Source organism: Carcharhinus amblyrhynchos, chromosome 6 (genome assembly GCF_965287045.1).
Source record: "Carcharhinus amblyrhynchos chromosome 6, sCarAmb.v2.hapA, whole genome shotgun sequence".
NCBI classification, from domain to species: domain Eukaryota; kingdom Metazoa; phylum Chordata; class Chondrichthyes; order Carcharhiniformes; family Carcharhinidae; genus Carcharhinus; species Carcharhinus amblyrhynchos.
Window position 1 is genome coordinate 116706089 of NC_137329.1, and position 18725 is coordinate 116724813.

The window sequence follows — 18725 nt, forward strand, 5'->3', positions numbered from 1 at the left end:
TTAGAAGTCTCACAACACCAGGTTAAAGTTCAACAGGTTTATTTGGAATCACAAGTTCATCAGGTGAGTTTATGAAGATGTTATCGGTACATCATTCAGATCATTATAAGCAGAGTTGAGGAGGTTCTGAAGATATGTGTCATTTTTAGTGAAGATTCTATCCATGGGACTTGCATTGGTTGCGTGCTGCATTTAGCTTGGACAAGGTTGGGAAGAGGGGTGCTGGAATTCATTGTGAAGAACCTAGGGGTTGGAATTTTGCCTTTTTTTTTGGCAAAGCGTCATCTGATCGGGACAATCATGGGGTAAGTGTCGGCAGCACTGGCAGTTTCCCACTGTATTTTTAAACTGCCGGATAGAAAAGGATGCAAGGGACGAGTCCCACAGTGTAATGCTGGCGGGGGAAGTTCTCATTGAGTTTGCAACTTAGGTTGGGGTTCCTTTTTTAAATGGCGTCCCAATGTAAAAGAATAAAAATATTGGATTTGATTTGATTAATTATTGTCACATGTATTCGTATACAGTGAAAAATATTGTTTCTTGTGCACTATACAGATAAAGCATACTGTTCATAGAGAAGGACAGAGGAGAGTGCAGAATATAATGTTACATTCATAGCTAGTGTGTAGAGAAAGATCAACTTAATGCAAGGTTGTTCCATTCAAAAGTCTGACAGCAGCAGGGAAGAAGCTGTTCTTGAGTCAGTTGGTACGTGATGTCAGACTTTTGTATCTTTTTCCCAAAGGAAGAAGGCGGAAAAGAGAATGTCCGGGGTGCATGGGATCCTTAATTATGCAGGCTGCTTTGCCGGCAGTGGGAAGTGTAGACACAGTCTATGGATGGGAGGCTAGAGCTACCCCTCACACAACCACACCCACAAAACTTCACCCCACCTCCCCAGCACTTCCTCCATTGAATTCCACCCTCCACCATCTCCACAGGGTTCTCCACAGCGCCCCCCCCTCCCCCCATGGATATGGAATCCTCTGCCCACACAACACCCAACCGTCCAACACATCAGACCCCTGGCACTGCCTGAGCATTGCTGACTGGCATTACGCAGGTCAGGTAGTGTGAGTGTGGAAATGATTCTGCACATTCCAATCTCTGGCACAGAGAAAATTAGGTACAAGACCCGAACAGTTCAGGAAACATATCAATGTCCAGGACTTTGTTGATTACTCTTCTAATTTTGCCCTGACTGGAGTCTCCACTGTAAGAAGTCTCCCAACACCAGGTTAAAGTCCGACAAGTTTATTTGATAGTTAAACCCACTAGCTTTCGGGGTTTGCCCCTTCGTCAGGTGAGTGGGATTAAAATCGCGCATATCGACATAGATGTCAAGTTTTTACAAACTCACTCACCTGACGAAGGGGCAAACCCTGAAAGCTAGTGGGTTTAACTATCAAATAAACTTATTGGACTTTAACCTGGTGTTGAGAGACTTCTTACTGTGTTTACCCCAGCCCAACGCCGGCATCTCCACATCACAAATAAAGTCTCCATTGACAGCTTATGCTTGGCGAGCGCTCCCAGCCCTTTCTTTCCGATTTGAATAATCTCTCCTTGAGAACGTTCAATCAATGGTTAAGAAAATCCAGGGTAACAAGCATCGCTTCAATATAAACACTTAAAAAAACATCCACCTCATCAGTTCTTCAGGATGTGCACTGCAGCACAAGTGCCAGCTCTCTGAGCCAGCCTTGCATTGCAGGGTGCCTTTTGGCACTTTCCAGGTATGGCCTGCATCCAGGTGACATGACAAAAATAGGCCATGCTTATGCAGCAACTGGATTCTGCCCTTCTACAGAGCTGAATGTTTGTTTGATTCTGCCCTCGACAGTTTCGCTTGAGGCGTCACGCATTCCAAAATGAAAATTAACACAATGCTGTTGGCTTATCAACCACTTTAGCAAAAAAAAACCCCGCTCCATTTCTCATTTCCATCTTTTCCTCCTTCAATTACATTGCCAACGCTGTGAAATGTAACCAATTTAACATAGAACACAGAGCACTACAGCACAAACAGGCCCTTCGGCCCACAAATTGCGCCAATCAATTTAATCTCATAGATTTCCTGAGTAGCTGTTGGAAAGTAACAGATAAAATCGTATGTTAAAGACCAGTTTGCCTGCTGCTCCATCGCAACAATAATGCATTTCCGGGATTGCTTGTGCCATACATTTGCAGATGACATTGAGGAAGTTTGACTTTGTAGAATCCCTACAGTGCGGAAGGAGGCCATTCAGCCCAGCGAGCCTGCGCCGACAGAAATCCCACCCAAGATCCATCCCCGTAACCCCACACATTTACCCTGCGAGTCCCCTTGACACGAAGGGGCAATTTAGCCAATGACCCAAACAAGTTAACCAGCGAGCCTGCACTGACAGCAATCCCATCCAAGACCGATTGCCGGAACCCCATGGATTTATCCTTGGATTGTGGGAGGAAACCCACGCAGACAGAGGGCATGCAAACTCCACACAGTCACTCCTTGAATGGAATCGTGCCCAGGTCCCTGGCACTGAGGCAGCAGTGCTAACCACTGTGCCACCTTGCTGCCCTTCTGAACCCTTTGATTACCTTCTCCATCTAAGACTTGTGAAACTGTCCACTGTGACTTTCCTATTTCATTTCCCGTAGACCTAAAATCCATCTGGAATTTGCCCTCCTCCTGCTGAAGAATGCAAGGAGGCAGCATGATGGCACAATGGTTAGCACGCCTGGCTCACAGCGCCAGGGGCCCGGATTCAATTCCAGTCTCAGGTCACTGTCTGTGTGGAGTCTGCACATTGTCCTTGTGTCTGTATGGGTTTCTTTCGGGTGCTCCGGTTTCCTCCTGCAGTCCAAATATACGTGTGGGTTAGGTTGATTGGCCATGCTAAATTGCCCCTTGGTGTCAGGGGAATTAGCAGGGTAAGTAAGCGAGGTTTCGGGGATTGGGCCTGGATGGAATTGTGGTTGGTGCAGGTTTGAAGGGTTGAATAGCCTCCTTCTGCACTGTTGGGATTCCATGGAAGTTTTCCCAATGTTCAATTGGAGGAGATCTGACACGGTCAATATTTTCAGCCTTGCTACTGACCATGGTCCCAGCAATATCCGTTCCATTGATGGCTAGCGCATCTCCATGAGGATTAGTAGATGCAGGCATGCCTCCCACTACTCTGCCTAGTTCCTGCTGCATTCAGTTGTGTGCTGCTTTCTCCTGCGAGAGGGAGAGAGAGATGGGTATCGGTGAGTGCCTCACAATCTGTTTGGATGATGTGGCTGCCATGGTTGGCAGTGTGTGCCAGTTGTGGGATCTGAGAGTTGGTCTTACCAAGTTTAGAAGTGTCAGGATGAGCTGAAATTCATGTCTGCCGTGAGTCCTGAGTAATGGAAATTGATGATAAGTGAATGATGGGGCTGGTGGTAAATCAACAGTGCCACAGTCTCACAGTGCAGCTGGTAGGATGTGGGGTTGGCTGGCCTTGACACTGGTGTGAAGTCATTACATTTCCCATGGTGCTTCATACTGGTCCTTGGAGAGGAATTCCAAGGCTGGGTTTGGCTTCCACCGATATCCACTCCCAGTATCTGTTCATGGTGAGTCTGGAACACCTCCGACCCTGTTCTAAATACATGACATCCTTCCTCCTTTCCACCTCCCCCACCAAGACCTCCAGGGCAGTTGAACATTTGGGTGCCATTGCTAACTGCCCGCAGTCGGCCATTTTTCTGTCTATAATAACTCCAGGAGTTGGCTGTGAAGGAATCATGCTTTTATTACATAAATGAGGAAAGGCAATGGCCTGGTGGTGTTATTGCTAGACTATTAATCCAGAAACTCAGCTGATGTTTTGGGGACTGGGGTTCGAACCCCACCACGGCAGTTGGTGCAATTTGAATTCAATTAAAAATATCTGGAATTAAAAATCTACAGGTGACTGTGAAACCATTGCCGATTGCTGGAAAAACTCATCTGGTTCACTGGTGTCCTTTTAGGGAAGGAAATCTGCCATCCTTACAGCGTCTGGCATAATGTGACTCCAGAGCCACAGCAATGTGGCTCTCTGAGGGCAATTAGGGATGGGCAATAAATGCCAGCCAGCCAGCTACACCCATGACCCATGAATGAACAAAACAGAATGAAAATAAACAATAACAAGAAGCCTATGGTGAACACAACAGGTCCAAAACAGGACTAAAAGGTTAATAGACCTTCCTAGGGTCTCATTTTAGCCCTGTAGCTCGGTATATGATCTCCACTTGGTTGGCTAATTACCAATTCCCAGGGAGCTGACATTCAACAAGCCCAACAGAGAGGACAATTAGTGATTTCCCCATGCAGATCATGGGGGTTATCACACTGCCTTTTTCAGACTCAACTCCCATACAGTGTTCTCAGAAACTCCTCCTTTAAGAGTCACAGGGTTAGCTTTAAGTATAGCATGAGAAACTCTTGATTTTGGGCCCCTTGTTCTCGCGTGCAGCCCATCAGTGATTAAGATCATGAAGCCAACCTACAAATAAGCAGTCAGCACCAAGATGGCATTCTGATTCCTTTCCATCCAAATGGACAGAGGTTAATGACATATCGTGACCATCATGCCAGTTTGCAGGGGCTGTCAAATTTAATCCTGATAGGTTTTGACATATTTCCACTGCAATACAACTCTACACTACTATGCTTCCTCTATTCCAACAGATGAAGCATAAGGCACAAAAGCAATGAAATAATACTCAACCTTTGTAACTCACTGAAGACCCAGCTGGAGTATTAATGGAGTCTGAGAATTCCTACAGTACAGATTTGATTTACTATTTTCACATATATTAGTATACAGTTAAAAGTATTGTTTCTTGCGCACTTTCCAGACAAAGCATACCATACATAGGAAATGAGAGAATGTGATGTTACAGTCACAGGCAGGCTGTCGAGGAAATCAACTTAATGCAAGGTAGGTCCATTCAAAAGTCTGATGGCAGCAGGGAAGAAACATTTTTTGAGTCAGTCTGTATGTGTCCTCAGACTTGTGTATCTTTTTCCCGATGGAAGAAGGTGGAAAAGAGTATAACCAGGGTGTGTGGGGTCTTTAATTATGCCGGCTTGGATGGAAGGAGACCATTCAGCCCATTGCACCAACAACTATCCCACCCAGGTTCTATTCCCGCAACCCCACATATTTACCCTGGTAATCCCACTGACACTGAAGGGCAATTTAGCATGGCCAATGCATCTAACCCGCACATTTTTGGAATGTAGGAGGAAACCGGAACATACGGAGGAAACCCATGTAGACATGAGGAGAATGTGCAAATTCCACGCAGTCCACTGGAAGTCGGAATTGAGCCTGGGTCCCTGATGCTGTGAGGTAGCACTGTTAACCACTGTGTCACCATGTCCAAGAACAATTCTGGGTCACTGTCTGTGTGGCATTTCCACATTCTCCTTGTGTCTGCTTGGGTTTCCTCTGGTGCTCCGGTTTCCTCCCACCATCCCAAGATGTGCAAGTTCAGTTGACTGGTCAAATTGCCCCTTAGTGTCAAGGGGATTAGCACAGCAAATTAGCAGAGCGTGGGGTTATGGGGATAGGGCCTAGGAGAGATTGTCAGTGCAGATTCAATGGGCCAAATGGCCTCTTTCTGCACTGCAGGGATTCTATGAAGAACATCAAGGCTTTAGAGTGAATGTAGAGAAGATATTTTAAGTTAGCGTCCTGATTTGAAAGACTTCAATTATACAGAGAGATTAGAGAAATCAGGCTTGCCCCTCCTTACAGAAGAGAAGTTTCTTGGAGATTTGTTTGAGGTTTTGAAACTTGACAGTGTAGATAAGGAGAAACTGTTTCTAGTGGGAGATGTGGCTAGAGGATGTAAATTTAAGATAACTGTCAGAGTATGCATAAGAAAAGAGAACATTTACATTGAGATCTGGACTACACTGCATGAAAGGTTGACAATTTTGAATAACTTTCGAAAACGAATTGGCTAAATAGTTGAAGAGGAACATTTTGGAGGGCTATGGTAAAAGAGTAAAGTCAAGTCAAACAAATTGGATAGCTTATTGAAGGAGTCAGAGCCATGTTCATTGGGCTATGCTGCTTCCTTTATGTTAGAACAGTCCATGATTCAGCAATTATGAAGCTGATTCACTGTCAGAACATTTTCAAAACCAGGCAGACACGAGGTGGCACAGTGCAGCATGGTGGCACAGTGGTTAGCATTGCTGCCTCGCAGCGTCAAGGACCCGGATTCAATTCTATATGGAGCGCTACACATTCTCCCCATGTCTGCATGGGTTTCCTCTGGGTGCTCCGGTTTCCTCCCACAGTCCAAAGATGTGCAGATTAGGCGTATTGGCCATGCTAAATTGCCATTTACTGTCCCAAGATGTGTAGGTTGGGGGGAATGGCCATGGTGAATTGCCCCTAGGGGAACAAGCTTACTGGCCGTTGCAGTGAGGTCGGAGGTTTTGGCACCCAGCCAAAATCTCCCTTCACTGAGCCAAACTGCTTCCTTTACAGTGGAACAGTCCGTGATTCAGCAATTATGGAGCTGCCGGTGTGCACCGTGATAACATTCTGGCTTTAGTGTCCAAAAGATATGTTGATTAGATGGATTAGTCATGGTAAATGCGTAGGGTCACAGGGATGGAGTGGCGGGGGTGGGGTGGGGAGAACTGGGTGGGTTACTCTTTTGGAGAGTTGAAGGGCTGAATGGTCTCTTTCTGCAATGCAAGAATTCTATGGTTCTTTGTGCACGTTAATCTGAGTGCAGAATCACATCACTGATGTGGGCAGTATTCGGGGGGGGGGAAGACATGAAAGAAACTGTTCCAAATAACTGGTGGATGCATCACTAATAGAATAATATATCATCATGAACTTCAAAGACTTATTTAATATCAACATGCCAAAATTATAGAACATGCATTAGATTTTAATTCACTCCAAAAATACAAATAATGAGCGTAGTCAATTGTAAAAAAAGAAATAACATCTTCATGAACAGGCAATATATGCAAGGCTTTGTTGCTCTGGCTTAACTTGTCAGCTCCTACAGTGAAGATGTATAACGTATCTCACTGCTGGCTAGGATATATCTTTGATTTATTAAATCCATGGCTCAGTTGGCAGGAATCTAACCTCAGAGTCAGACAATTGTGGGTTTACGTCCTACTTCAGAGATTTGGGCAGAAAATCTAGGCTGATACTTTCGAAGATCACCTTCACTCCGCCCGTAAGCAGGGCCCAAGCCTTCCTGCCACTTCACCACACCGCCCTGCTCTCGTATCCACATGTCCATCCGATTTGATTTGATTTATTATTGTCACGTGTATTAGTATGCAGTGAACAGCATGGTTTCTTATGCGCTATACAGGCTGTTCATAGAGAAGGAAAGGAGAGAGTGAAGAATGTAGTGTTACAATCATAACTAGGGTGTAGAAAAAGACCAACTTAGTCCTTAGTCCTTGGCCTTTTGCAATGTTCCACGAACCCCAGTGCAAATTGGAGGAACAGCATCTTATCTTCTGACTGGGCACTTTATAGCCTTCTGGACTGAACATTGAGTTCAACAACTTCAGAGCATAAACTCTCCCCTCCACCCTCACCCCTTTTTCCGTTTATATTAAATCATTTTTTCTTTTCATCTCATTCATCCATTTTTATTGCCCTTCATTCTCACTTCCATTTTTCCACTTCTCCATTCTTGTTCTCCACTTTGCCACCCTCCAGTCACCCCCCTCAACTTCAGGGCAACTGTCACATTCCTCAGGCAGCCCATTAACAATCTGTGCCTCTGTTCTGCCATTCACATTCACACATTCTCATCATTTAATGAACGCTTTAAGCACCTTTCTCAGCCATCTTCCTCATCATTTGCATTTCCTTTGTCCAATTACAGCTCCCCCTCCCTCTCACCCTCATCGTATAAATCTCCTCTGATTTTCTTTGCTCTTAGCGCTGATGAAGGGCCATCCAGACTGGAAACGCTGGCTCTACTCTCTCTCCACAGCTGCTGTCAAACCTTCTAGGATTTTCCAGCATTTCTGTTTTTTACTCCAGTACCGAGGGTGGGCAGCACTGTTGGAGGTGCCGTCTTCCCAGCAAGATGTTAAACTGATGCACCCTTACTTTGACATCTTAGGTTCCACAGCTGTAAGAAAAACAAAGGAGTTATGCCTGGCACTCTGGCCAATATTTATTCATCAACCAACATCACTCAAACAGATTAGTTGGTCATTATCACGTTATTATTTGTTGGAGCTTGCTGTGTGTAAATTGGCTGCATTACACCAGCGATTACACTTCAGAGGTGCTATATTGGCTGTTGAATGTTTTGCAACGTTGCGACCATGAAAGACTGTCAATAAATTCAAGTCTTCCTTTCTTTAGACAATTTGATTTCTTTTTTTAACAGGAGCAGAGGATTTTTTGTTTGAGAATCCCAGTGCTTCATACTAATCAGTGCGCAACACCCTTCGAAATAATGAAAAGATCTGATCACTTATGAAAGTATATATATGAAAGTATGTGTACATAGATCCCTGAAAGTTGGGAATCAAGTAGATAAGGTTGTTAAGAAGGCATACTGTGTCTTGGCGTTTATTGGTAGGGGGATTGAATTTAGGAGTCGCAGCATCATGTTGCAACTGTACACAACTCTGGTGCAGCCTGTGTGCAGTTCTGGTCCTGGTGGGCCGAAGGGCCTGTTCGGCGCTGTAATGTTCTATGCTCTATGCTCTATGAAAAGTGCTATCTTAGAGCCATAGGATCCCACAGTGCAGGAGGAGGCCATTTGGCCCATCGCGTCTATACCAACCACAATCCCACCCAAGGCCTATCCCCACAACCTGACACTAAGGGGTAATTTAGCTAGGCCAATCCAGCTAATCTGCCTGGGATGTGGGAGGAAACCCATGCAGACACAGAGAGACTGTGCAAACTTCACACAGGTCACCCAAGCCGAGAATCGAACCCAGGTCCCTGACGCTGTGAGGCAGCAGTGCTAACCACTGTGCCACTATGTCACCAATATAGGTATGTTTTCAAGCTGAGGAGCAAGTTGCCACGGTGGCTGCTCCCCTAGCATAAAGCAATTAAATATTTCAGCATTAAGGAGCAATAAATTTATTGCAACTTGACATCATTTATGCTCTCATAATATAAAACTCTTAATAATCCCTTAATGTTCAAACTGCTTCCTGGATGCTGTCTCCTCAGTGTCTCTCCCAGACTCGACTGTCTGTACTCAGACTGGTTTTCCTAATGGAGACACTGTCACTTTGAAGACGGCAAAATTTTTTTTGCTGAAGAATCAAATTCTTCTGACACCCAAGAAGTAATAGTTTTCTTCCTGTAACTGATACCACATTAGACGGGCTTGCACAGAGTGGTTCTTGCTGCCCTCCAACTTCTTAGCTATTATTGAACCCAATCCAACAATTCAGAGGTGATTACAAGCTCAAGACACACTTGCGTCTCGTACAATAGTGAATGCCGAGGTAGGGTTTCAGGCTGAAATAATGCAATCAACCATTGAGATTTTGTTACACAGGCCCCCAAACAGTTCAGCCAAATGCTACAAGTGCACAAAAGGACAAGATGGAAGAATAAAGGACTGCGTTGAGAATGATAAAGAGGTGATATGATTTCTGCGGAATTATATTAGATCAGTATTTTTCTTTGTATTTAAATGATAACGGGTAGGTGTCTCTACAAGTCATTTCATGTTTCTATGTGAGGTAAAATCTCTTGGAGTTTGTCATCAGGGGCAGCACAGTAGCACAATGGTTAGCACTGCTGCTTCACAACTCTAGGGACTTGGGTTCGATTCCCAGCTTGGGTCACTGTCTGTGTGGACTTTGCACATTCGCCCTGTGTCTGCATGTGTTTGAGCTGGTTTCCTCCTACACTCCAAAGATGTGCCGATTAGATCGATTGGCCACGCTAATAAAATTGCCCCTTAGGGTCCTAAGATGCATAGGTTAGCAGGATTAGTGGGTAAAATATGTAGGGATGGGGCCTGGGGGGTGGGATTGTGGTCGGTGCAGACTCAATGGGCCGAAAGGCCTCTCTCTGCACTATAGGGGTTTCAGTGATCAGATGCCACGGTGCTGAGGTCATATTTGTCACCCAAAAGGTTATTTATTTCCATTTAATGTCAGTGCAGAATGCAGTGGAAGAAACTGCAAAGGGAAAAGGAAGATTTTTCAAAGATTTTCACATCTCCTAAGGTACGCGGGTTAGGTGGATTGGGAATCAGGTGTCTTGAATGAATTGGAGTATATTGACTCCTGGTTGGTGAGAGGCTGGGGCTGTCTCTCAGGCTGATAAGAAGAAGCCAGAGGACTACCTCCTTTACCAATTAAAATTTGCAAGTATTCACAGTATCATTGAACATACCAGATTTATGTAGTTAGGTTTTCTAGTAACAAGGGAAGGATTTTCAGGTACAATGGGCTAAGGAGCTCCTATTCCTGTTGACAGGTGAAATGTTATTGTGTAATATTGTAAGTGGACCCTCCAAGTTTGGATGACAGGCTGGGTGGGAAATTGAAGTGTTCAGAAGAGTATATTAGTCACACATTTGTATTATTATGACAGGATAGTCATAACTCATTGTCTTTTCTCCAGGTGCATTAGCAATGAATTTTCTTTCGTTCTTTGAGGGCATGCTGTCTTTTGTAGTCTTTATATTGGTTCAGTGAGATCAACTGAGGACAAGACACTCCAGTGGGACACCTTGGAAAATTCCTCTTACAGGGCAGGATTATCTGGCCACGCGCGTCCCAAGATCGGACGTTCCTGGTCCTTGATATTTAATTGAGCTGATTTTTATTGTGATATAGCTGGTGTTCCAAAGCCATAACATGAAAACTGATGCATAAAATGGTCAGGATTTCAAAAATAGGTGTAGGTCCAATAGAGCATTCAAATAATCTTGCAGCAAACGATTAATACTTGCAGCATCAAAAGGATCTTTAATTGGTCCACCAAATTTTTTTAAATCACCTGCTATGATTCCCACATTGCACAAGGTTGGAAATTTTCAGCCTTGTATAGTTTTAATAAGACATTCCAATTTTTAGACTCCATTTCCTTTGAAACAAAGGCCCACATTCCATTTGCCTTCCCAATTACCTGCTGAACTTGCTTGGCTAGCTAGCTCCTAAACTATCCACAAGAACCCCCAAATCCCTCTGTGCTGCAGCTTTCTGCAGTCTTTCCCCATTTAAATAACATTCAGCTCCCTTATTCTTGCTACCAAAGTGTATAATTTCACACATTCCATCAGCAAGTCTTTGCCCATTCACCTAACCTGTCTAGGTCCCTATGTAAACTCTGTGGGTGGGATTTTATGTCCTAGCTCATCCCAAAACCGTAAAATCCCAGCCAAGGTCAACAGACCTTCCCAATGCCCGCCCCTCGATTGCTCCAATTCCCGTGGTGGACGAGGCAGTAAAATTCCGGCTGGTGTGCCATCCTCACCATTTGCCTTGCCGCCTATTTTTATATCACCTGCAAACTTAGCAATAGCACATTAATATATTGTAAATGATTGTGACCCCAGCATTAATCCCTGTGGCATTCCACTAGTTACAGGATGCCATCCTGATAATCCTTTATCCATGCAAATGTACTACCCCCAGCAGCGTGGGCTTTTACCTTAAGTAGCTGTTTGTGCGGTACCTTACCACACGCATTGTATAAATCCAAGTACGTTACATCTACTAGTTGCCCTTTATCTACCCTGCTCATTACCACTTCAAAGAATTCTAATACATTTGTCAAGCATGGTTTCTCCTTCATGAAGCCACACTGACTCTGCCTGATTATGTTATGCATTTCGAAATGTCCTGTTATTATATTCTTTACAATGGACTCGAACATTTTCTCAATGACAGACGTTAAGCCATCTGGCCTTTAGCTACTTGCCTTTTGTCCCCCTCCTTTTTTGAATAAAAGTGTTGCATTAGCCTTTATATTATGTGAGGCGACTTTTATTGCGATGTAGCTGGTGCTCTGAAGCTGTAACGTGAAAATGGATGTTTAAAATGGTCAGGATTTCAAAGATAGGTGCAGGTTCAACAGGGCGTCGAAATAATCTTGTAGCAGGAGATTAATGCCTGAAGCATCAAAAGATTTATAGGTGTGCTGGAAATAGTGAGGACAATTGCTTCATGGAGTCATTTATAACTATCATTAACACATGCAAATAATCCTTTGAGAAAAAGATTTGCATTTATATCTGGTGCCTTTCATGACCGAGTGGGCAGGCAAGAATTGACCAAGACACCAGGGGGATCTTCGGAAAAATGTGGTCAAGGGGTTCCCCCCTGCCCCCAGGAGAACAAATGGAACCTCTGGAGGAGGGATTAAACCCACAACCTTCTGACTCAAAGTCAAGAGTCTTAACACCGTGTTCTTAATAGTAAGCATGCTATAAGTTCAGGAAATGTCCAGAAGAATAGAGCTTAATGACAAGAAATAGAGCTGGAGGCTTATGAGGCCTTCTTAACTAGAATGTGTATTGTGTATTTTGTAACGCAATGGTATCATTATTCAGTGGGTGCTCGGTTTGTTACCATGATTGCATTCATTAAGTGACGTCTTTGGGCAGGCTGAAAGTGACAGATATTGTCACTGCCTTCAGCCCCACGTATCCTCCCCCACCTCCTGGAGCTGATTACCAAGAAACAAAGATCCATTATGGCCTCCTCTTCGGGTCTCCAGTTACAAAGATGTCAGCCTTCAGCCAATTTGATTAACTCCAGGTGGCACAGTGGTCAGCACTGCTGCCTCTCAGCACCAGGGACCTGGGTTCAATTCCCGGCTTGGGTCAGCGCCTATGCAGAGTCTGCACGTTCTCCCCATGTCTGTGTGGGTTTCCTCAGGATGCTCCAGTTTCCTCCCACTCTCCAAAAGATGTGCTGGTTGGGTGCATTGGCCATGCTAAGTTCTCCCTCAGTGTACCTGAACAGGTGCCGGAGTGTGGCGACAAGGGGCGTTTTCACGGTAACTTCATTGCAATGTTAATGTAAGCTTACTTGTGAAACTATTAAATAAACTTTAAACTTTGACATTCACCAGCATTGCGCCATCACATCAACACCCTAAGGATTGATGGGCCAAACTTATGAATATTGTGGCTACAAGAACTGGGGATTCTGCAACAACTCAGTTCCTGATGCTACCATAGTCTGTCCATCATCAAGACATATCAGGAGTATGATGGAATATTCTCCACTTGGATGAAGGCAGCTCCGACAATGGCCCCATTAAGTACATCTCAAAGCATCATCACTGTTGCGCAATGAGAGATGTGGCAAAAAATCTGCACACAGCAAGATCTCATGACGCAAACAATTTGTCTCTTTTAATGATGTTGGTCGCGGGATAAATGCCGGCTCAGACACCAGTGAGGACTCTCCTGCTCTTCATTGATGTAACACTTAGGGGTCTTTTACACTAGGGTGGAGGTGCCGGCATTGGACTGGGGGTGGGCACAATAAGAATTCTCACAAGACCAGGTTAAAGTCCAACAGGTTTATTTGGAATCACAATTTTTCTGAGCACTGCACCTTCATCAGGCGAGTGGAGCCTGATGAAGGAGAACAGCGCTCCGAAAGCTCATGATTCCAAATAAACCTGTTGGACTTTAACCTGGTCTTGTGAGACTTCTCACTGTGTCTTTCACACTGACTTGAGGCTGGACAGGGCTTAGTTTAGAGTCTTAATTAAAAATAGCGTTCCCTCCGTACTGCACTTGGGAGCCAGCCTAGCTCAGATCTCCAGAGTTGTGAAAGAACTCTCAAAACTTCTGACTCAGAGCAGTAGATAGCTATCAAGTTAATTAATATAAAGAAGAACATGAGTGCATACGAAATAGGAGCAGGAGAAGGTCACATGGGCACACATGTCTGATCTGCAATTCAATAAGATTATGGCTGAACTTTTACATTAACTTCACTCTCTCACATTATCCATATACTCCTTTATTCCATTAGTGTCCAAAATTCTATCAATCTCAGTCTGGAATGTACTCAGTAACCATAGATCCACAGTCTTCTGGGGTAGAGGATTCCAAAGATTTACAACTGAGTGAATAATTTTTTTTGCCATCTCAGTCCTAAATGATGAGGCCTTTATCTTGAGACTATGAACGCCTGGTTCTAGTCTATCCAGCCAGGAGAAATATGTGAACAGGAATAGGCTGTGTGATGAGAATATGGCTATTCTATGACCTATAGCACAGTGGTTAGCACTGCTGTCTCACATCGCCAGGGCCCTGGGTTTAATTCCAGTCTTGGGTGACTGTCTGCACGGAGTTTGCACATCCTCCCCATGTCTGCATGGGTTTCCTCCAGGTGCTCCGTTTTCCTTCCACAGTCCGAAGATATTCGAGTTATGTTGATTGGCCATGCTAAATTAACCTTGGTGTCAGGGGAATTAGTAGGATAAATATGAGGGATTACGGGGTTCGGGCCTGGGTGGGCAGACTCGATGGGCTGAATGGCCTCCTTCTGTACTGTAGGGTTTCTATGATGTATACACATATGCATAAACATATGTATATATAGAGAGAGTCTTTACCCATATCTCTGAATAATCCTGGATAACAAAGTTGTAGGAACAGCATCTCAGCATCTACCTGTGAAGCCCTCTAAGGATTATAAACATTTCAGTGATATCTCCTTTCATTTTGTGAAACTCCAGAGTATAGGCCCATTCTATCCAAAACCTGCTCATCTCAAAAATCAATCCAATGAACCCTTGTTGCATCTGAAATAAGGCAAGCATACCCTTCCTTAGGTAAGGAGATCCAAACAAGATCAGTATTCCCAGTGAGGTTTACAAAGAATTTTTCACAAAAATAATTGCAGTGAAACCTCCTTAATCACGTACACCAACCACTTTTGCAATGAAGGCTAATGTACCATTTTTCTTTCTAACTGCTTCTGTGCCTGCACGTTAATGTTCTGTGATGCATGCAGTTCAACAAGGCTTATCACTGTTCTCCGATTTCCCCCAGTAACACCACATTACTTGACATCTTTATCAGTTAAGAACCTATGTGCCTAACAGTTCAGGATACTCGGTGTCTCTACTGCCCTATGGGATGTATGCCACAGCCGGGGGAATCATCTTTCCTATATCTCTCCTACAGAATCTTGCACAAGGATTCGATGTTTTATGTAGATAGCCTCTCAGATTCTCTGCACTGGCCTGTTCTCCTCACTCTCCCCTCATTGGAAAATCCTCCAGTTCCTGGAATATGTCTGATGCATCTTGGTTGCAACATGGGTTTAATCCTTCCTTAGGTAAGCAAACAGGACACACAGTGCCTCTACTGTGAACTCACCAAGTTATAGTCAACGACTGTCAGATCTTGTTAATCCAACACGCAATCTCTCTGACAAAAAAATTGCCAATTGCCTCCTTATTTGTTGAGTATATCTAAAGGTTAGCTGACAATTGCATTTGGAGAAGGGCAGCTAGGTCTACTTGGGTCACCTACTCTTCATTTTCTCAACATCTCGGAACGCCTCCGTCTTTCTATTCTTCGAAGAGTGGAGACCCTTTTGCTTTTCACCCTTGCACTCCATCTGCAGAGTTCCTTGCCACTGGTTAACCCCCCATGAAGACTTGTTGCATCTTTGTCACATCGGGACAGCAGGAGGTGCAATGACTTAGCTACAGGTGCTGCAGAGAGCTCAGAACTCAATGAGCTGGATCTGATACATTCATGAATAATCAATGACGAAAATGCTGATGACATGAAACAAGTGTCTCGATTGTAAGACATAATCGGGATCCGAAGTGGGGCCCTTCACACCCTTAACTGCCCGTGACATTAAAGCAATTAGTCACAAAGTGAAGGCGAGAAGACCATAAATTTTCAAACAGTGCAAGGGAACGTTTATTTACAAGCTAGAAAAATGTCTACAGTGGCTAGACACCCATCTGCTTTCAAAGTTTCCTCATAGAATCCCTACTGTGCAGAAGGAGGCCATTCAGCCCCATCAAGTCTGCAATGACCACAATCCCACCCTTGCCCTATCCCCATAACCTCATGTATTTACCCTGCTAGGCCGCCCGACACCTAAGGGTCCATTTAGCATGGCCAATCCATCTTTGGACTGTGGGAGGAGACTGGAGTGCACAAAGGAAACCCTCGTAGACATGGGGAGAATGTGCAAACCCCATACAGACAGTCATCCAAACCAGGAATTGAACCCCGGTCCCTGGAGCTTTAGAAAACCTTCTAAAGGAAACTTTTGTGGTAGGACAGTAACCAGTCAACCAGGAAACCACTTTACTTAGTGAAATCAAAGGGAACAAAAGCCAATACTGGAGCGCTAACATTGAAGTTAACGGACATGATACAGAATTTAAATTAGATACGGGGTGCTGGTGTCCCAGTTCTATCTGATGGAGTTAAGTGCCTGCAACAGGTCACTCTGCAACATTCATTAGTCAAACTTCATGGTCCAAGGGGGAATCAGGATAAAGGTCAAAGGTCAGTTTGATGCATTATTGAAGTACGAAGACAGGGAAATCTCTGAAACACTGGTACGTAACTTCCTGGCTCCCCAGCATTGGCTTTGGGGATGCCCCATAGTTGCGCTGGGCAATCCCTCTCAGTGGTTCCCGGTTAGAGTCTTGCTTACTTTTGCAGATATTCATAAAATGTCTACAGTTCAGAAGGAGGTAATTTAGCCCATCTAGCCTGCATCGATTACAATCCCACCCAGGCCTATTCCCTTAACCCCACATATTTTCCCTGCTCATCTCCTTGACTTTAAGGGCAATTTAGCATAGCCAATCCACCTAACCCACACATCTTTCAACTGTGGGAGGAGACCAGGACACCCAGACGAAACACACACAGGCAGGGGGGAGAACATGCAAACTCCACACAGGTAGTGAACTGAGATCAGAATCGAACCTGGGTCCCTGGCACTGTGAGGCAACAGTGCTAACCACTATGCCTCCGTGCCACCCGGTATTTGTCCAGAAGTGCTCACTTCCCCTGGACAATTGCGCTGGGCTGGGAACTATCCAAACATCCAATTTAAATCTTTGGATTGTTCACCCAGTTTTACACCCATAGTTACACTGAAAGAGTTAGAAGAAGTAAAATGACTTCTAACTCCAGTGTAACTATTTTAAACACCCAGACCGATCCCCATATGGGGGTTTCCCCCCACATCGCAGGGGACATTCTGACCATCCTCACTAAGTAACCCCCCCACTGCTGCAAGCCCTGACAGTGTCCCTCACACCTGAACATCACTTGCATGCGATTCCATCCACGGATTCTACGGGCAGGATTTTCCAGTCACGCTTGCCCCAATGTCGGAAAATTCTGTCTGATGTCAACAGACCTTTGCATGGTCCATGGCCCATTCACTACAATTCCTATGGTAGGCGGGACAGGAAAATTCCGCCCTATGTCAGTGAAGCGAGCCAGAATTCCTCGGTCTTGCAAGTCCCATCACCACTGCCGGCGGGAAGGGATAATTTCAGCTGCGGGCGAGGTCGGAGAATTCCAGCCATAATATATCAAAGAAGGTTAAATAATTCCACCGAGCAAAAAAACAACTCTCATTTAAAACAACAGCTTATTCATTAAATAATGGATTACTAATCATTTGGGGCAGTACAATGGTTAGCACTGCTGTCTCACGGCGCCAGGGGCCTGGGCTCAATTCCGGCCTTGAGTCACTATGTGGAGTTTGCACATTCTCCTTGTGTCTGTGGAAGTTTCTTTAGGGTGCTCCAGTTTCCTCCCACAGTCAAAGGGTGTGTGAATTAGATTGGCCGTGATAAACTGGCCCTTAGCATCGGGGGATCGGGAGGGTGAATATGTGGGGTTGCGGGTGGAATTGTTGTCAGCACAGGCTCGATGGGCCAAATGGCTTCCTTCTGCGCTGTAGATGCTATGGTCATCAGCACAGTCATTCAATAAATTAAATGATGATCATCCAGCCTGGAAAATGTAGGCAGAATTCCTCTTCGCATTATTAGCAAAAAATAAAGCAATACAATGCCTGAAGCTTTTTAAAAGGTAAAAAAATATAAAAGGCTACACAAAGGCTTCTCTTTGCCAGGCAGCTTTTGGCAGCCATATCCTGTTATTAATTTGCATAAACATGCTTCCAGAATACAGCACTATGGCTGCTGCCAAAAGCAGTGTTGTATTCGAAGAGGTTCCGATGAGTAGGCTTGCAGTTCTTGCCAGCTTAGTGTCCCTTTCATATGTGACTTGTGCAGTGTGAAGGTTTCATTGCTGGAGGTAACATAGGCAGCAGGGTGGCACAGTGGTTAGCACTGCTGCCTCACACCGCTGGGGAACTGTGTTCGATTCCTGGCTTGGGTGACTGTGACACTGATAAATAAATTTTAAGCATTTCCCTCAGTAAAGCTGAAAATAAAACGTGTATCAGGAGGGCTGTGCTTAAAGGTGACCCCTTTTCTTTTTTTCCAAAAAACTTCTTGCATGAAGTAAGGGCAAGCTTCCTAAGTACAAACATACGTGGTCAGTACAGACTCGATGGGCCAAATGGCCTCCTTCTGTACTGTACGCATTCTATGAAATCCTGACCTTTTTCTTCGTAGAACAAGATCAGAGTTGTTTTTATTGATTTATGTGTTAGTGTCACAAGTAGGCTTACATCAACGCTGCAATGAAGTTATTGGGAAAATCCCCTAGTCGCCACACTCTGGTGCCTGTTT